Below are 20,311 nucleotides of genomic sequence, written 5' to 3'. Positions count from 1 at the left end.
GCACATTTCCCCCGATTTTTACCACTCTCGACGGCTTGGCTCTAATCTGGACCCCTCTTAATAATCCCAGCGATTCGGGCCTCGCGTCACATACTCGGAGCGATCGCAGGCGACTTGGAGCCCATCGCAGGTCGCAGCCCCCGTCGACGAGAGCCCGAACGACCCCCGATCGAACCGCTACCGACGCTCGCAGAGCCCATCGACGGGTGCAATTCGAACGGGGAGGTTTCGTTTCGACGGTACGAAAGAGGACACCTGGTTGTTGCAACTGGTTCAGGTGTGGCAGGCTACGCGAAGCAGGCCGAGGGCAAAAGGGCGAGCTCAGGTGCTCGGCTGAGGCGGGCACGAGGGGGTGTTGGTGGATTTCGGGTAGGAGGACGTAACGCGGCGTCAAGGCGCAGGTGCACCGCGGAGCTCCTGTCGTTGGAGTCGGCGTGGTCGCGCGCCCCGCCGTCGACCGCCAACGGACGCGCGTCCCTCTACGCCACAGAGCGCGGCAGGAGTCCAAAGGATCACGAGGTCCAACCAAACGTAAAGTCAGTCGCCGGTAGCTCTTTGTCGCTCAACTGACTCTTGACATGAGCCTCGGTTCCCGCGCGTTCGTCAGCTAGAAGGGCAGCTTCCGGAACAAGGTCAGTGACACATCATCGCCGTCATCCCGAACCTAGCTACCGATCGCCACCAACAACCTCGGCGATCTTCTTCCTCGCGCCGCTTCCGCTATCCTACCTTCTCCAGTGTCTTCTTTGCGAAGTTCGCCCCGTGCTACACGAAGGGCCCTCGGCCCTTGAGCCTTACCCTGGCTCGGTGAAGTCCGAGCATCTCGGGGCTGAATAGGGAACAGTGATCGTAACGGAGTGTTCGACGCCCTTGAGCAAGTGAGCACCTTTCGAGATTTCCGCGGGAAATCGGGGGAGTGAACCGTGTGCTGTTCTACGGCTGATGACGGAAGGAGGATCGACTGGATGTGGATGTTGAGGATAATCGCGGACACCGTGCTGCGCGCGGAGTTCTTGGGAACCTTTGAATTAAAGTTGAATTCAGTTTTGACGGTAGAGGCTAGAGTTATTATATAGCAGAGAGGCTGCGTATTTGTTCACGGTCAGGAGGAATGACGGACACCTGTTAGTATCTTCGGGAAGAATTGAGAATCGGCCGCGTCGAAGCTCTTGGTGACGGGGGGGATCGGTATACATGACAGTTGAGTGTGCGTAGCGGTAAAATGATTGAAGTTAATCGATCCAAGGTAACACGCTTCGAAGACAGGCTAATAGATTTGTGTAACTAATTCTGCCCCTTGGCTCGTGAATGCTTCACGAAAAAGTGATCCGTATTTCATGCTACTCCATATTTTATGTTATTTCTCTCTTGTATGTACGTGCTCTTCTATCTACGTACCCCATCGACACACTCGTAACGTGCTCAGAAAATTGCACTTGAAAAGTCCAAGTATTTTCGAACACGAAGTCGTTCACACTGGGAACGAGTTTCGCAAAAATGTCACGGGGGACGTTTGCGCACGTACTCGAGTCGCACGAACGAGGACCGACGATCCCGCGGCTCTTGGAAATCCTACTGTGCAGAAGTTTAAAGAGTTTTCGAGTCGTTTCTCAGGCCCTTCTGAATTTCTAAAACCAGGGGCTATCGATCTTCGTACCGCGTACATAACACCTATACCGAAACAAGATGCTTCTCGAATGATAGACAGCATTTCACGCCGACCAAACCATTGCAATCTTCCTTATTTCGGTAGACCCTACTGGATGGACGAACCAAACAGAATGAACGCGGACAGACAGAATCCCATTCATCATCGTCGCATAGATCAATGTACCTTCAAAACCTTCGGTTAGCCATCGATCATTCGTCTGCCCACGCCTCAATGTCCAGTTAACTCCCACGGCTGCTGATAGAGCAGATCGCGATAGTACAGATGGAACACGAGAAACGCGTTTGATTCTCCGGCGATTTCGAGTCCACCGATTCGTCAAGTGTCAACGATCGTCTGTTTCGGTTCTTACGCGCGGTCAGACGGCCCGTTTCGGATGGTCGGGCCAGGGGACTCCGGCAGAATGAGCACGATATCGATCGTAGGCAACGAAATTCACCGGGTTAGCGGCACGACGAGCCGAAGAAACAATTTCCATCGCGTTGCGCGTAACAAGTGGCTCCGTTGTTCCAGTCGCGGGCCTTACCGTCCTCGTCCCATTGTCCTCCGTTCCATCAGGTCCCTTCCAATCTTTTATATAATGTCCGTGGCAAACAAGCCACGTAATAATAGGACGATCGTGACCACCTCGAATTAGCCAGGATTCGTCGCGTTACGCTGGTATCGACGCTCGCGAGGAGACACGTTTTTATTCGACGCACAATGGCGTGGCCCATTGTGCACGTCGCCATTATGTCACGCGTTCCTGCTCGTACAATCATTTCCAGAAGCACGGCTTTCACCTACTGTTTCATCCTGTACCGTGTCTCGCTAGCTTTCGACTGGCTGGCGACGAAAAGGGGATGAAGGTGAGGGCGATAGTCGAAGTTGGAGAGGTACGTTTGAGCTGTGGGAATGGGCACTCGATGATGGAGTTAATAAGTACGTGCTGGAATTTTTGAGGGGAGAGTTTTAATCGGGAGTTTGAGGGTGGATATGTATGCTTGTGAATTGAGGTTGAAAACGAAATTTGGGTGATGAGTTTAAGGGAAAATACGTTTGGGGATTGTTTTCGAAATTTTATAGAAATCATCTTTTAATTGGAATAATTTTGTACAGGTTAACGAGTATCGTAAGAATATAACAAAATCTGACAGAAGTTAAGCTTGAATCTTGTATATACCTGAAGTAATATCCAAGAGGAAGAACACTACTCCTCCTTAACCATTCCGCTGTGTATTTAAATTTTCGGACGATTCTTGAAAAGTGTCAATTTTACATCTATAAAAAAAGTTTTTAATTTTCAGTTTTACAGTTTTTTTGGAGAACAGTGCTGAGTATCACGGTACAAGAGAATATATTTTTTAAAAAACTATTTGAAAGGGTTAAGATATTCAGCTGTTTCATTAAGCTTTAGAGGACCGAATTTTTAAAAAAAAAAATAGTGGTTTTCAGTTCCCAAATATTTTTTTTTTATATATATATATATATATAACGTATATTTTGTGCAGAATTAGAGGACTTGCACAGAGCTCCAAAAGGGGCTTTGCCGGTTCGGAACGGTGATAAAATTTTCAACATTTCTTAATTTCAAAAACACGGTATGTCTGTTTTTTTTTTATATTGCTGATTTCGAATCTGTAGTCAGGTCGTAAAAATTTTTGACCTACATGGCAGTTTTACTGACCTAAACGAAGGAACATATAGCAAAATTCAGAGAACTTTCTTTTAGCGTTACCCACAGCTAACGATGTTGAAATAGAAAGTTTTTGTATCATCTTTTCTTCTTTTTTTCCATGTTTAATTTTTTTTTGTTGGTATTTTTGTGTTGTATCAGGAATTATTTCATCTTGTCGTATTTTTTGTGTTCGAACGAATTTGTAGTCGAACATACACAAAAACACGGTCGAACACTAACACACACACACAAAGCTTTCTTAGAGCTTCATGTGTAAAATTAATATCCACCCTTCCAGCGTTTGAATAAACATGAATTACTTTAAACACACACAGGTATCGAGGAGTAAGGAAACGTGATAGGACCCACTATTCGTTAAACACTCATTCCCAATTTTGAAGCTACTGATCTGACTACAGAATCACTCACTTCCGATCATCTTACGAATCTCCTTTTAACCACAACTATTTCACGTTCCCTTCACGAGTGCCCTACCAGCAACTTAAATTTCCCAAATTCCCTGTAGATACACCTCCGAAAAAAAAACATCCCCCTGTGGAATATGTAGCGCGTTACTTCCTCTATTCAATCGCCCATCGCGGCAAACAGCAATCAACAGTAATATCCACAAATAAAGAGTACATAGTCTGGCAGGTTCCAAAAGTGAGAAATGCTTCTTGAACGTCGGTGGTGTTTCGACGAATATGCCGCGGAGAGTTACAGCGCCTTGAGGAATACAGCGACATCGCCCTTCGGTGGCCACGCTCGCGCCTATGCCTGATGCACACTTCGTCATGGCCGACATCCGAAATTTCCGCTGATACGCCGCGAAGGGAAGGCAGGGTGTGTCCGTTTCGAGTGTGCGTGTTAGCTTCCGGTTGTTTGTTTAATCCCCCTGGGGGACGTGTAACATGGCCAGTTGCTGCTTTCCCTTCTATCAAAGTCGCTCCCCTTAGAAGCACGATCTTCCCCTACAGTATACGCGTACGTGCGCCCACCGATGCCTACATGGTTCTCATTTATTTCTTCGCCGGTATACGTTTACTCTACGCCATCGTAATTCGATTCCTTCCCTCCCCGCAGCAAGTTCTCCTCCGCTTCTCGATCCGCGTCGAAACTTCCCTCTTTCGTTCCCATTCACGCGCTGCCCTTGTTAATAATTCAATGACGGGGGCAAGGAAAGTATCCCCAACTATGCAAATTATCTTACACTTAGTCTTCTCGTTATTCATTCGTTCTACTCGTGTCCCTATTGGTTCCGCTTTGAAACGCTCTCTACCCTTGCCTCGCGTCCACGCGCCAACCCCGTGGCAAACTCGTCGACGATATTTAGAATTATATTTAGGCCTTCTGCATTACCCCAGTGGCTAATTCTGTCCCGTTCACGTGGCCGCGAACTTCTCTTCCACTTCTCTCGTTCGCATTCGTGCGTCACGTTCTAGTGATTGATCTGCTGGTAGGGATAAAACTGGCAACCCGAAACGCGCAAACCCGTTCGTAATTTATATGAAGCCTACTCCAGTGGAATTTACTTCTTTGCTTTACCTTCTTCCTTGCGAGAAGTTCGAGAACTTCTCGAGCCTCTGTTCAGTAACTGAATCGTTGCAACCATTCGCAACTATCATCTACTTCCTCTGAATAGAAATACTGCTCTGTAAAGCAGCCCGAATATTCAACCTCTCCTATCGATCCAGAATTTTCAACCGCCTGTACATTCTTTTAAGGCCCCCTTCTCTTGCCGTAACTAGGCACAGTCACGACGCTTGCTGCTCTTCACCAGGGGTATTTGCTCCCTTATAGGTATAAACGAACGTAAACGCACCCTTGCTCTCTTCGCGTTACGATCGATACCGTTATTATATTCTAGTCACCTTAACGGGCTTTCACGCCAGCAGCCTTGCCCTAACGGCGCCACCCTCCCTGAATTTAACCAGGAAATATAGCCAAATCTCGGTGACTGCTTTTTTAAGCAATCTCTACTTCCGCTCCAGTTTTCTAACGCGTTTCCAAAGTGTGTGCCAACTATGCTCTTACGCGTTACCAGTAGGAGGTCGGCTTATCAATAATTAAGGGGTTATGCCTACCTGCATGGTCTGAAAACACAAGTATTTTCGGGATTTTTTTAAAACACTCGAAGACTTTTTTTTTTAAATAAACCTTCATGTATTCGAAAGTGTACATGTTAAACTACTTGTGGTAATTTTTGCGATGGAAAATATACACAAATAACAAAAAAAATATTAGCGATCTCTCGGCAGCGATTTTTTTTGTCAGTAGTTTGCGGTGAACATTCTAATTCTGACCTGGTTCATCTGAAAAAAAAATTTATATATTGGATTATATTGTCCTTAATCGTTTATTATCCCAAGATATTAATTTGCTACCAAATGGCAACTTCTCATAGCAAAAGTATCGATTTTCACCACAGAATCGCGCTCATGTTTCATCATTTTCCATCTGTAAAATAACAACTACCCAACGGAAATGAAAAACCCACGATTAAGGACAAGCTAATCGAATATACGGACTAAATTTGGTTAAAAAACTAAAAAACTACAAGAACTTTAAAATATATACTTTCGAATATACTACCGTTAATTTAAAAAAAAGTCTTCAAATTGAAGAAAAAAAATCCCGAATGTACTTGCGTTTTCAGACCTTGCAGGTAGGCATAACCCCTTAAATATTGCCACTGAAATCTTAGATAATGAGAAAATCCTTACTAATATATAAAAGTGAAACGTTGTCTGTTTGTTTGTCCTTCTTTCGCGCCTAAACGGTTGAACGGATTTCAATGAAATTTCGAATATCCATTAAATACGTCCTAGATTAGATTATAGACTATTTATAAATATGCTATCTAAAATAATAAATAATAATAATAATACCCGGGTGAAACCGGATAACGGGTCAGCTAGTTATATATAAATAATTAGCTGCTAATGGGTTATACAAAGGTTACGTGTTATCATTAATAATTAATCATAAAATTAGTTTTATTTGAACAGAGGCGGGTCCAGAGGGGGACGATAGGGACTATCGCCACCTCGAAGATTAATAAAATAGAAAAATATTATAACATTGTGTGTTATTCTGTATAAATAATTAATGTGAATTTAATTATTTAGGCTATCAGATAGAGATATTAAAGCATAAATTACAAGCAAAGTTTAAATCTTGTGAAAGAAGGTTAAAAAATGTATTTATGTACTTTTTCATATTTCGCCCGCTCTAAGAAAGGATCCTGAATCCGCCCCTGTATTTTGAAGGATAAAAGAATGTTCATAGTATTTCATTAGTTTTTACTATAACCTCCTGCCACCACCCACGCCACGACGGGTTTTTAATAATGGTATAAAGAATAACACGTAATCTTTGTACTCTATTTTCTCGCGTTCTGTAATCTTTTCGCAGTTACCAATCTATATATAATTTTCTCATTATCTAACAATACTTACTTTATACGCCGACCTCCTACTAGGAATGTTTGCTTGTTAGATTGAATTCCAATTATTCAAAGATTTAAACGTTTCTTTAATTCCGGCTGCTAGTGGTAATTACACTTGAAACGACCTTAGCAGCGCGACGTGGGCTAAATTGCAAATAGGAAGAGATAAAACTGACCAGAAGCTTAAAGACCGCTAATATCCCTAACACCGTGCGCAAGCACAGACTCCGGACTTTTAATATCTCCAATCGATGGTACAGTAGTCTAATATCCCCAGAAGTTTGTTGTTATCAGCCCCAGCAATTACAGAGCCTCTCAGAATGGCACGAACAAATAGCACCAAAGGGATCTGCCATAAATCTCTTCCTCGATAAATCCCCGCAGCAGAAATCCGCAGCAACCACCCCGGCACTTCTAATTCACCCTTCTGCAGCTATCAGACTACCAAAAGATATTCAACCTCTTATCTTCAACTGAATTTCCACCCGAGAGCCTCCTTAATCTTTCGAAAATCAGCTCCCGTTTCTACAAACAAAGCCCCGCCCGCGCAGCCCCGGCGTCTATACGAGCCCTGCGAGCTCTACCTTTAATTAATCAACAAACTATATCACGCACCAGAAGCGCTCCAAAGAGAGAGTACAAGGAGAAATCTCCAAGTGGTCACAGAGAGATGTAGAGGTAGATTCTTCCCGTCATTTCCTCCCCTTTGTATTTGCCGGAGTCCTCCGCCTCTCCCGTGGCTCGCCGGCCGAGACCCCCAGCCAAAATGCAGAGAGCCCAGCGATAAAAACGTTCCCTCCCTCGTTATGCCGGGCCGCGTGCAGCCACGTCCGTAATCGCGACCCTCAATTTCCGTCCCCGTGAAAATATACCGGGGCCCCGCGGAAATCGAGGGATGGGGGCGTGTCGCGGGTTATCAGATAGCGATATCGTGGCTGCAGCTCGAGGCCGCGTCATAACGCCCGGACCTCTGGGCGTATTCGACGCGTTCAACGCGCGAAATATGCTGGTCCGTGCGCAAGCCAAGGCAACTCTCGCAGGGCTGCTCGGTGTAACGCGCCTCGTGTTTTCCATCTCGTTGTTCGTCGGGCGAAAAAAAAACCGGCCACTTTCGACGGGGAGAAACCATCATCGCTATCCAATCGCGTCCTTGGACGACAGAGGGAAATAACCGCAGCGTTAGCGGGGGAGGGGGGGAAACTTGTAATGTGTTTCCGTGGAAAATGGAGGGCGCGATGGGTTTCGCGGGGAAAACTTTGAAAGCCTGTTTGTTCTCGCTCTGGTGAATGGTTTCGGAAGGGATTTCGGTGTTTCTTTCTTCAGGAGAGAAGAAAGTGGGCGGTCGATAGAGGGTTGTGATTTTCAGCCGGCTATTATTATGTGTGATTGCGCAGAATGTGTGGGTGGATGTGGGACAAGTGGTGTTGCACGAAATGTCTGCTGAAGTTGCGATTTAGTGCGGAAACTTGAGTGAGAGTTAATCTGCAATCTGGGTCTCTTCTGTTTCGCGTCAGGCAATCTCAATTACTTTGGGAATTATCGTGATAAGCGACTGAGATTGTAAAATTTGTTCCCGGAACAGGATGTCGTACGTAGGTACTGGAAATGCAACTGGGACTTGGAAGTTACAGTCGGGACGGAAGTAATTGGCACCCGAGGCTAGCGCCAATTGCGTATCCCCACCACACCGCTTCGATGTCCCCCTTCGGCTGTGCTCTCGTGGGTCAGAGTAGGGATCATGGCCTCGAGTGGCCACTTGATTTTGCTTCCACTATAGAAGCACAAGATTACAGTAAACTCTAACAGTCGTCTCTTTATCTCGTTCTCCTTCTTCGCCTTTCTTCGTTCTGAACTATTTGCACCTTTACTGTTCTGAATTATATGCTTATGCTAGGTCTTTTTTTACCTCTGCTGTAGATTATGTAACAAGACTCTTTAGCTTACAGAGACCTGAATTTTTATTGAAGCAAGTCACGAAAATTGGAAGCAGGAAGCATTTCTGTGTTTAAGGGGGGGAAGCCGTTGCGACGGTCGAAAATAAAGGCTATTTTCAAGCGATTCTTTTATAACGAAATGTAACTTTCTACGAAAAATATTTATTACCAACTGAAAATACGTATATTTAACTAATATTTTATGCTTCTAGATTGAACAAATTTTGGGTAGTATGGCCACAGCATGCGGTAACGTTAAGCTCTGCAAACAAAATTTACAAAACGGGCGGTCGTGTAACTTTCCAACGTTTGCTCTGAATTGAAAAATTCGAACGTTTTCTTAAAGTATATTTACTGTAATTCCCTACCATGTGAAATTCGCTCTGTAACCTCTTTCGCATCCTTCGAGCATGCAGTGACACAATTTTTTTGCTAATCAGCATTAACAGTTAATTATTAACTTTTACTTTTGTCATTTTCCAACTACACGCATATGATGTTAGTTCTTACTTTTGATTATGTTATTTGGCCGTCTATATTTACTTTTCGTGTACTCTATTGTGTTAGTTTTAGTTTTAAGTAGCTTCAAATGGTAAGGTTAATAACAGCTGACAGCTGTACCTCGTCTTTTGCACTCCTCTAGTGTTATATGTGCTACTCAAATTTAACTATTCTTTTTCTTTTTCCTCTTTCTCTTTCTCGCTTTTTTCATATGTTTTCTATTGTAAAGTCTACTGTGCAATGCAGAATTATTATTATTATTATTACAATAGCTTCAGTTAAGCGTACAGATTTAAACAAATATTAATTTTTGAATAAATGGCGAACTTTGAAAGAAAAGGTATCAAAAATCAATATGTTATTTTAATGTTACGGTTAGATAAATTATTCGATCAAAACACTGGTAGGTACGTTTAACTGAAAATAATTCTATTACGAATATTGGCTGAAAACTTCAAGTGAATCCGATAAAAAATTGACTAACTTATTAATGCGCCCGTTTGAAAAATGCCGTTTCGAGGTAAGCGCGTTTAAAGTTTTGGCAGAAGTTAGTTTCTGCAATTCAAATATCGTAGCTGAATTCGGTCTCGTCGTGGCCAGTGAGCCTCTACTTAGTTCTAAACAATATATAAGCTCACAATCCCTCTTATTAGATACATTTCGATTCTTGGACATAAACTTTTTCGGGCGATTGACACCAAACTACCTATGCGTGCACTCGATCCTGAGCGCTACTCTACCTATACAAAACCTTCCGTAGCTCCCAGAATTTCTCGAGATCCATTTTGAAATTGTGCAGGCATACTTTTGAGACCCCCACATATGAAAATGCACAAAAAGAAAAATTGAGAAATAAAAAATTTCACAGTTGCTTCCCCCCTTAAGTAGAGAATGTGTGAACCCTGCTTGGCTAAGTAGAATTCAGCAATTGTTAATTAACTATTGTTTCTTAATGTAATACGAACGCACATTTCGTTGGGAATACCTACTGAAAGATCTGAACCATACGCAATGAACAAAAGCTGCCTTCGTTCATCTGCGAGGTGATCCGAAAGGGCAACAGCAGAGCTTGCGCAATTAATTACTCCAAGTACTTCGTGCCTCGTTGGATACTTCCCTTACGAAAAAAGAAACGTCCCTCTCGAGAATCTTAACTATCGCCTGGGTCTACCTGAATGCAAAGTTCTTCGAGGCGTGGGAAAAACGAACGGCAACTTTTAACGCGTTTTACATAATGCCACCCCTGAGGATCGCTTAGCAATTATTAATTTCGAGACTGAGTCGGCTGGTTCTGATAAAGTGGATGAATCGAGTCCTGAGCTGAATCCGAGAAACCGCCACTGTCCCAAATCGCTTGAAATTAAATATTCTCGAGGTGATTTTGTCCACCTGCTCTTCATATTCCACCACTTTGTCTGTCGAAGCTCGTTAACATGTCTCGACGAAGTTAGAAAATATTCGCTATGAGCCCGCTTTACTTAAATCGATTTCGTATGAACTGGAATTAAAAATAAAAACAGCGGACTACGTTATTCCTCCCCTGAGTACTTAATTTTCGGTTCATCGAACCCAACCTTCCCTTCGATCGATTAAACGTCAGTGCTTGCAGATATTCTTGCCACGGAATCGATAAATGAGGCGTGCTATGTGTCTTCTCAACCAATTAAACTTTTCAAACGAAGCATACAAACCGCTTTCTGCAGACAGGGACCATTTCTGCTTGAAACGAATCGAGTATCTCAATCTACCTAACGAACAAAAGTGTCACGGCTCCTTACTTAATGAAAACTTTAGCTGACGAGCCTGACGAAGAAGTATGAAACGAAAGTCGAACATTAAAAGTCACACACCCTCTTCCAAAGGAGCAAAACATTTCAGATTTCACCTGCGCAAGGATTTTTTGACGTTCCCGTGTAGACAGAGAATCTCGCATGACGCGAGCCACCCAATTACGCAAAATTAAATGTTTCCAGAATTGTGTGCAACTCGTTATAACATTAGCGTTGCGAGATAATTGCGTGTGCCTCGGCAGAAGAAAACACGAAACGCGTCTGCTTTAGAAATTAAAATAAAGGAAGAATTTCGTGCCCTTACAAATTGTTGCTAGTGGATGTAAAGTAGCTGACGTTTTACCATGACGAAGCAAGTGTGTACATTCGAATCTTTCATTCATCTTCTGCCCTAAAAAGTTATTCAAACGTTTAACACGAACTTCTCTTGCGGCGTATTCTATTGCTGATGACTCTTAAAAAGTAACGATTTAAATTTTAATTTAAAAGTGTCTGCCGAAGCTATAGTCGCGACGAAAGGAACCAGTCACCGAAGGTGGCTCTCCAGAAGCTTCCCCCACCATTGTATTATTCAGCGCCCCCTCCACCATATCGCTACGCTACCCCCACCGCCTCCTCGCAATTCAGGCCACGAAGGAAAAAGTCTGGAGAAACTTGCACGATCTTCGTTAACCTGGATGCCATCAATTTTCGTCTCCCAAGTTCCCGGACTACGTCCAGTTTCATTCAAGTCCGATTCCTATCGATAAGATCGCTCTGGTCGATGGATCCTTGATATTCGCGCGCGTTTTTTCGCCGCCAGGCAGGAATCAAGATCGCCCCGACCCCGTGGGGAGCGGAAACGCTCGCTCCGCTCCTTGGGAAGTTTCAGCTCTACCAGTGCTAGTTTCTTTCCCCGTCCGCTGACAAATCCCGAATGTAAATGCGACGGGCAAACGGGGGAAAAGTGTGATTCTACGGTGAACTTTCCCCACGTTGACATTTCGTTCATTATTGATCCTTTCGCGGAACGATGGGTATCGCGCGATTCCCCGGCTGCACGCGTGCACTCGTTTAGAGTGCATTCTCGCCGCGAGGAAAGCTCTGCCTTGCGAGCGGCAAAGTTTCGCCGATTTCTCCGGGAGAGACTAGGGGGTAGCCTGCACTCTTATTAAATAAAACTTCGCCGGGAACAACTGTGTCTCTACTTTCAATAAGTTATGCCGGCTTCGCCGAAGTCTAAAAATGGACGTGTCGGGAAAGTAGGTTGAATTCGATGGAGAAAATGAATGTTCGAGAGCTGGGTCAGATTGAGAGAAGAGGCAGAAACTTGGGGACGGGGGATAATTGATAGGGATCTTTCAAAAATATCAAGTAAGGTAATTGCGGGAGAGATGCCGCACTTGGAGAGGCGCCGCACCTCCGGTATTTCAGGGTTATCGGTAATAAAATACAACACTGTCGATTTTATTTGCTTTAGGCTGTTCGTTTAGGTTAGATTAATAAGCGAGAACGTGTTAACATTATTACTTTGAAAGATTTTGCTATTTTAAGAGGTAAGCCTACCGCACTTTGCCTCAATAGTTATACGTCGAGTTAATTTTTGCTATCGTAGTAGTTAAAAATTCATAGTTTTTCGTGATACAGCTTTTGTAATACATTAAAGGAACTCTGTGGAATAATTCTCGGCCAGAATAGGTCATATTCGACATAGCACTTGTAAATACGAAAGTGCAGCGTCTCTCCCGGGTATTTGGGATAGAAGCCGCACTTTTATGCGCACTGTATCGGAAAGTACCTAACAAGGGAACAATCCGAACCCGGAAATTCGAAAAGTTCTGAAACTTTGTGAATATGTAGGGGAGACCGGGGCTAAAAGTTCCGGGGGTAAGTTGTTCCGACGGCTCTATCTTCAAAATAAAAAGAGCGTTGTACTTTAAATTATTTTTTCCGGGTGAGTTGATCACGCCACTCTGTCGCCCACTTTAATAGCGTCCGCGACAGCGAATCGTGTGATTGTAAGCAAGGACCTATTAGTCGCGTACCAGATAAGTAAAAATTTTTCTATCATTACTTTGTGGTCTATTTCAATTATTTAACGTCGATATTATAGATTGAATCGTTCTTATGGATCAAATGACATTTAAGAACATGGTGTAATAGTGTTTATCGTTTCAATATATGTATAAGCAGAATAGTCTTTGAAATTGCTACATGTGTCGGTAGGGGCACGTTGTTACCGTAAAAACTTGCCCCGCCGCAAATAGGTATGTGAAGATAGCGCCCCCAAATTCGATTTTTTAAAAAAACTCAACGGCATTCGTTTGTTCATCGTATGCCCACGTTTGCCCATAAAAAAATTTCGATTGCCAACCCTTCAAAAAAAATTATGGTAAAAAAAAATTTTCATCAGCACCCCCATGAAAACATTTTAATGATTTGACGGTGGGAAATGATTGTTTATCGTTTGCCCACGTTTGCCCATAAAAATTTTTTTCTGCCCACAAATTTTTAATAGAAGGATAAGAATGTACCCGACCTGGCCACGTTTGCCCACTCTCAGATTTCATTTGCCCACCCGCCAGAATTTAAATAAAAAATAAAAACCGCGAAAAAATGGGTATAGATGATGCGATCGCGTTAAAGTTCGATTTTTCTGGAAAATATTATCAAAATCGTTCTTTCAACGATGCAGTTCGTTAGTTTAGATGTAGAAGAGATTTGCCCATGCATTAATTTCGTATGCCTACCCTCCAGAATCGAATTATTAATAAAGATAACCAAGAAGTGCGGTGCCCGTTGAACCGAATACCTTTCTGTTCGTTTTTTTCCGAATGAATTATCAAAATCGATTGTTCTTACCGTAAAGGTTAAAGGTGTTTGGTGACATGTTGTCCAAAAAATGTTGCACACACTTCTTTCTCACTTTATTCGAACGACACTTAAAAAATTATTCACAGAAAAAGATATAACCGCACTTGTATATATGGTATGAGGTACTATCCACCATTTTGAATTATCTTTTGCCCACAAGTGACGTCACGTTTGACCGTTATTTTTGCTTCACTATGACTCGTGGCTTCATATAGAGCAGTCCGTGTCTATAGGTATATATGGTCTAAGTGCAGAATAACATCAGAGTGGTTTTCTAGTCATTTTTCACTAATTACCGCAATGATATCGCACAACGGAAAATAATATAATCTCACAGTTATTTCACAAACCGTAAATGAATGCACGATCTTGCAAGAGTTGCGTCCGAACTCTGTAGATCGACTGACTTTCGTGCGTCGTTGGAAAGAATCGAGAGTATCGCAGACATCTGTTTACGTTTCAGCACGTTCGATCACGACACGCAGCGCCGAGTGCCACTGTCGAAACGTAAACAGATGTCTGCGATACTCTCGAATTGTTTCCAACGACGCACGAAAGTCAGTCCGTCTACAGAGTTCGGACGCAACTCTTGCAAGATCGTGCGTTCATTTACGGTTTGTGAAGTAACTGTGAGATTATATTATTTTCCGTTGTGCGATATCATTGCGGTAATTAGTGAAAAATGCACTTAGACCATATGTACCTATAGATACGGCCTGCTCTATATGAAGCCACGAGTCATAGTGAAGCAAAAATAACGGTCAAACGTGACGTCACTTGTGGGCAAAAGATAATTCAAAATGGTGGATAGTACCTCATACCATATATACAAGCGCGGTTATATCTTTTTCTGTGAATGATTTTTGAAGTGTCGTTCGAATAAAGTGAGAAAGAAGTGTGTGCAACATTTTTTGGACAACATGTCACCAAACACCTTTAACCTTTACGGTAAGAACAATCGATTTTGATAATTCATTCGGAAAAAAACGAACAGAAAGGTATTCGGTTCAACGGGCACCGCACTTCTTGGTTATCTTTATTAATAATTCGATTCTGGAGGGTAGGCATACGAAATTAATGCATGGGCAAATCTCTTCTACATCTAAACTAACGAACTGCATCGTTGAAAGAACGATTTTGATAATATTTTCCAGAAAAATCGAACTTTAACGCGATCGCATCACCTATACCCATTTTTTCGCGGTTTTTATTTTTTATTTAAATTCTGGAGGGTGGGCAAATGAAATCTGAGAGTGGGCAAACGTGGCCAGGTCGGGTACATTCGTATCCTTCTATTAAAAAATTGAAATGCATTCATGATGGGTGATGAAGACAAATTTTTTATTTTGTTCATAACTTTTTTTTGGAGGGTGGGCAGAAAAAATTTTTTATGGGCAAACGTGGGCAAACGATAAACAATCATTTCCCACCGTCAAATCATTAAAATGTTTCCATGGGGGTGCTGATGAAAATTTTTTTTTGCCATAATTTTTTTTTAAGGGTGGGCAAACGAAAATTGTTTTATGGGCAAACGTGGGCAAACGATGGACAAACGAATGCCGTTGAGTTTTTCCAAACATTCGAATTTGGGGGTGCTATCTTCACAGACCTGCCGCAAATGTATAAATTGTTTCCGCTGTGCTTTAAGATGCGAACATATGAATGAAAGGCGGAAAGGGGCACGACTTCGATCGAAGTTATGCGTAAAGATAAATAAAAACTATCGCTTTTGGTTTTCTTTTAAAGATAATACATTTTTGTTGGTCCGAACCTTCATAAATAACCATTATTAATAAAATTCTGCTTTATTTCATTAGAAAATGAAATATTTCATTAAAAGGCAACTCTTATATCATAGTTATTTAATGACAAATCTGATAATCCGAACATATTTGTGGGATTTTACTCTTTTTTCACATTTTATTTTTATTTTATGTTTAATGAATGTGGAAGGAAGAAGAAAAGACAATTAAGGTCCCAATTTCTGCTGATTTAAGAGACAACTCGTCATAAAGAAGGTGTAAAGAATTTGTTTTTGATCAAAATTTGCAGAGTAATTGATTAATTCTTTAATAATAAATCAACCAATTCAAAACCGATTTAAGAAAGATATTTCAAGATGTTTAACTATTAGTAATTTGTAATTAAATATATAATGCTCTAAATGTCCGTATTTGGTTAAACACTCGCGTAAATGTTTAAATAATTTAGAATTATTTTGTTGCAACTACAGTACAAACGTAACGCATATAATACTAAGATAAATACGAAATGATCAGAAATGGGGACATGAGCAGAAATTGGAACATTCACCTTAAGTTTAGAAAAGCAGAAATAATATCTGCACCTATTTATTTTTCCAATTTTACTGTATTTTATAACTGTATAAATTAAAAAGATGTTTCATTTTACTTTGCTTTTACTATTTTCTCGAATAAAAAGTTAAAATTAACACGTTTAAATGGAGAATCAAACGTTTTTCGTGCGGCGTCTGTCCTAAAAAATTGGTGTTTTTGGTTTCAATCTTTTAATGGTGAGGAATATTAAAATTTCGATTTTCTTTAATGCAGTAGTAGGACAAGATGTTCAACTAATAATATGTATCCTTGGCACAAATTTTCAGTGCAAAACTTAGACACGGTGACAATTTTGCTTAAGGTGCGGCAACTGTCCCACAATTACCCTATCATTAAATTACGCGTTAATGATCTACTTATCATTCATAGACGACGATTAAAGTAGAGAAACCTTATTCCACGTTGACATTTCGGTGGGCATCGATCGCTGCCACGATAAATGGATATCGTAATCTACCTTTCACACCTGCACCAGTCTAAGTTTTCACACCGAACCAGTTGATGCATCACGTATATGGTTCTGCGCACAGAATTACACGTTTTTCCGCTCAAATGGTACACAATTTCGCTCTCACGAGTGTACGTACAGCGATTAACCCTTCAGCTGTGAGCACTGCATGCGAAATAACAGAAAAAGGGTTTCACGCACCTTTATGCATAAAAGTATGTACTGATCTCGTGAACTTTTTCATGTTACTCAACATAGTAAGTGCATGAGACACAATGCTACATCCTTACATTTTCCCTCCCCCTTGCCGATAATTCCTATTGTAATTCCTTGGAGCTTCTTCTCTGCCGAGTGAATATATTCGGAATACCAGTCCCCGAGGCTTCATCTTTTACCAATTCTCCGCAAACTTTTGCAACAGCAACTATTGCAGGCCTCCCACCACCCATCATTATGTACACGCGATGCAGCGAACTAATTTATTACGCAAGACGGGAAGCACAAACTTCCCGGTTGATAGTCGAACGAAAACATGAAACATTCCACCCCCGCGTTTCCCCGAAAGAAGCCTGAACCGTGTTATTAATCGATATCGCTCGAAGCGACGGGAATCGAGTTACCGAATTATGAAAATTGCCCGCGACCCAACAAACCGTCAGTTTTAAAGCATCAGCCGGAATCCCCCGACGCGCTAAATCGATGCAACGCGAAGATCGATATTCAGTTACTCGTTACGAGACGGTAATTACGTTTGACTTCGGTAAACGTTAATTGCACTCGCGCGTATTCAGCGCGCGTCGAAAGCGCGGTGAACGGGCGGGGAAGTAATTGGGAAACAGGAGGAAACTCCTCGGTGCTTTCCCCCGCGCCCCTTTGTTTTTCTTTTTTTTTTAAATTGAATCGGAAACACGCGTCGGAAATTCATAGTAAACACAAGCTAGGCAACTCGTCGCGCGTTCGATCGCTTCCCTTGTCTCACCCGCCGCGACCTCCGATTGCTTTGGATTGGTTAACGTTTCAGTAACTCCGCTGCCGGATTAAAACGCAGAATTTATTGCTCCAATGGCGAATTAATGCAAACCCGACATTTAAACGGAACCTTTCTTCCGCTTTCGCCATTTGTGCTATAAAAGCTCGCGACCCCTTGAGCTAAAGTTGGACGGGTAAAATCGTAGAATCTGGTAACACGAAGGTACTCGACATTTAAAGGGCCCCGTACAGATTGATATCTATATGAATACAGAGGGGGGTTGTAAAACCATCGAAGAGAAATTTCACCAGTGGAACGTGGGAATAACCGAGCAATGGGGAAGATGACTGCAACTATTTCCCACCCGTGACGCCAGCAGCACACGTGCCACTTGTCATCGGTGTGTTATAAAACATTAATATGTAACTACTATTCCGAGGGTGAGAAGAATCAAGACTACCAACACGCTGAAATGTCACAGGGGCAAGGGGAATCGCCCGCTCGCGTCAACGCATCCCTTCCAATACAGTTCGTCCCGTGACGAAGACCGCGAACGAAATCAATCGCAACAATCCGCGGATATGGACAGCCGCTAAGAACCGAAAAGTAGGACTTCTTGGAGGAGATAAGGTGGAGCGAGCGGGCGATTCCCCTTGCCCCTGTGAGATTTCAGCTTGGGGGTAGTCTTGTTTCTTCTCATCTCGCAATAGTACCAACTTCATACATTCGGCAAATGAAAAATTCGCGCCCAAACATGCGCACTCACGCAAAACCGCAGTATATGCGCTAGTGGCGCCTTCTGCGCCGAGCTTTGCAGCATCTTCCCCTTTAAATAGTTGGAGAAACAATTGAAGCAGTGAGCAACGGCAGACTAACCCACATTTCTTTTCGAAAATGAGTTAGTAGCAATAACGTATTCCAATAGACTCTACTAATCATATAAAATAGGGAAAAAACTTTTTTTTAATGTGGGTTGGTCCGCTGTCGCTCCAACTGCCTCAATCTTAAGGGGGTGTTGGACTATTGGATACGTGAAATCGTTAGTTTCTTCGACGCTGAATTACTTTGATAACAAGTAAGCGTCATAGTCGCGCTTTTCACAATCTATCGTGGAAAAGTTTGCGAGTAATGACCAAGAAAAACATCGTGGGAATGTATAAAATTGTCGAAGTTATTAAGCGTTGAAGGTAGCCCTGTACGGCGCGCCCCCGCAGGTGGTGTACATCGATACAGGTGAGCCAATCATCTGAGAGCAAAATGCTTGGGCGTGAATACTTTATACACCAAAATCTACAGAGTGGAGCTTTGCCGATGAATTTTAACAAAAATTGTAGAAGTTACACACGGATCAATTTTTCCCCACATTTTTGCGGGAGAATCGCCTTTAATCAGTCATAAAATATTTTACAACCATCCAATGTTGATGCGGGAATTCCACTCTGTAGAGGAAGGAATTCTACAGGTCCAGTAAAAATTTCAAGTGAAAATATTCATTGGTTCAAGAGTTATGATGTAAAGTGTGTCTGAAAATGGTGTTTCGAGAAAAACGGCTTCAAAGTTAAGTCTCCTATGCCGATACCGCTCTGCGAGGCCGTTATTCGACGGTGCACTCAATTACGTTCGCTGCTATAACTTCTACAATTAATTGAATTCCTTCGTGAAATTGCTTTTAAAATGTTCATAAAGGATAAGACCTTCGGAATCAGTAAAAAATAGATTTTTTGAATCTGAAATTGTCCACTACCCTCTTAATATATAAAGCAGAAAGATTTTATATGTTTGTGCGTTTGCCTGTCGCATAGAAACTTTCGAACGATAAACTGGGATCACGAAATATGCTTCAGCTCTTTATGCCTGACTAATCCAGATGAGTGTGACCATTTTTACAAAGGAAAAAATTAAAAACACCTTTTTTTATAAACTCAGAATCTAAATTTCGGGCGAAGCCGAGTAGTGAATCTAGTTTATAAATAAGTACAGTCATGTAGCCAGATAATCTTAATCAATAATAATTCGAAAGACATTAAGCTGACCGAATTTTATTTCGTTACAAGTCTTTATTTTATATTTCCGCACCAACGCGTAAAATTCAGTGTAGGGGAGGAGCGGGGACAAACGTAACACTTTTTACATTTGGCCTAGCCGCCAATTACCTCTTACAGATATAAAAACGACAATTATGCCTTAAGATAGCGTGTTTCTTGGTCTCTCATATGACCACAAATTCAGCCTTCCATGATAAGTAGTCAAGGAGTTATGGCAATTTTCCACAGTGCCTGTCATTGTTACTTTTGTCCTGCAGGGGTAGGACGAAAGTAACGTACGGTGGGGGCGAAAGTAATACTAATTATTTTGAGGAGAATTAAGTAAAAACACTTCTTCCAATACAAAATAGGATTTGTTATTATCAGAAACGATATAAACAAACATTTAAATAAACATACTTTAAGTAGGTACCTAACGATAAAAAAGCATAACCAGCTTCAAACTTTTCTTTGATACTGTGTATTTGATTTAATATGGAATCTCGTGTAACGTCCCCAAAAGGAAATAACATTTATGATTATTTTTTAAAAACTATTGTTAATATTGGAGTCAACGCTTCTGGGATACAGGGAAGCATCTTCAAACTTATAGAAACATGTTACTTTCGTCCCCGTAGTGACGCGTTACTTTTGTCCCCA

The 20,311-nt window shown here is 42.0% G+C and overlaps 1 protein-coding gene across 3 annotated transcripts in view; it reads left to right on the top strand.

The window, feature by feature from the left end:
• Positions 1–476: 476 nt before the first annotated feature.
• LOC143366019 (uncharacterized) overlaps positions 477–20,311 on the top strand; it is a 191,077-nt gene continuing 171,242 nt past the window's right edge. The window contains exon 1 of one of the 3 annotated variants that reach the window (XM_076806710.1): positions 477–632. The gene's annotated coding sequence lies outside the window, so the exon portion shown is untranslated. The remainder of the gene's footprint in view (positions 633–20,311) is intronic. The other 2 variants (XM_076806711.1, XM_076806712.1) reach the window with 2 other exon arrangements.

The sequence above is a fragment of the Andrena cerasifolii genome, chromosome 2, assembly GCF_050908995.1.
Source record: "Andrena cerasifolii isolate SP2316 chromosome 2, iyAndCera1_principal, whole genome shotgun sequence".
In the NCBI taxonomy this organism is placed as follows: Eukaryota; Metazoa; Arthropoda; class Insecta; order Hymenoptera; family Andrenidae; genus Andrena; species Andrena cerasifolii.
Note: the sequence above shows the minus strand (reverse complement) of the source record. Positions and strands in the feature narration are given on the sequence as shown.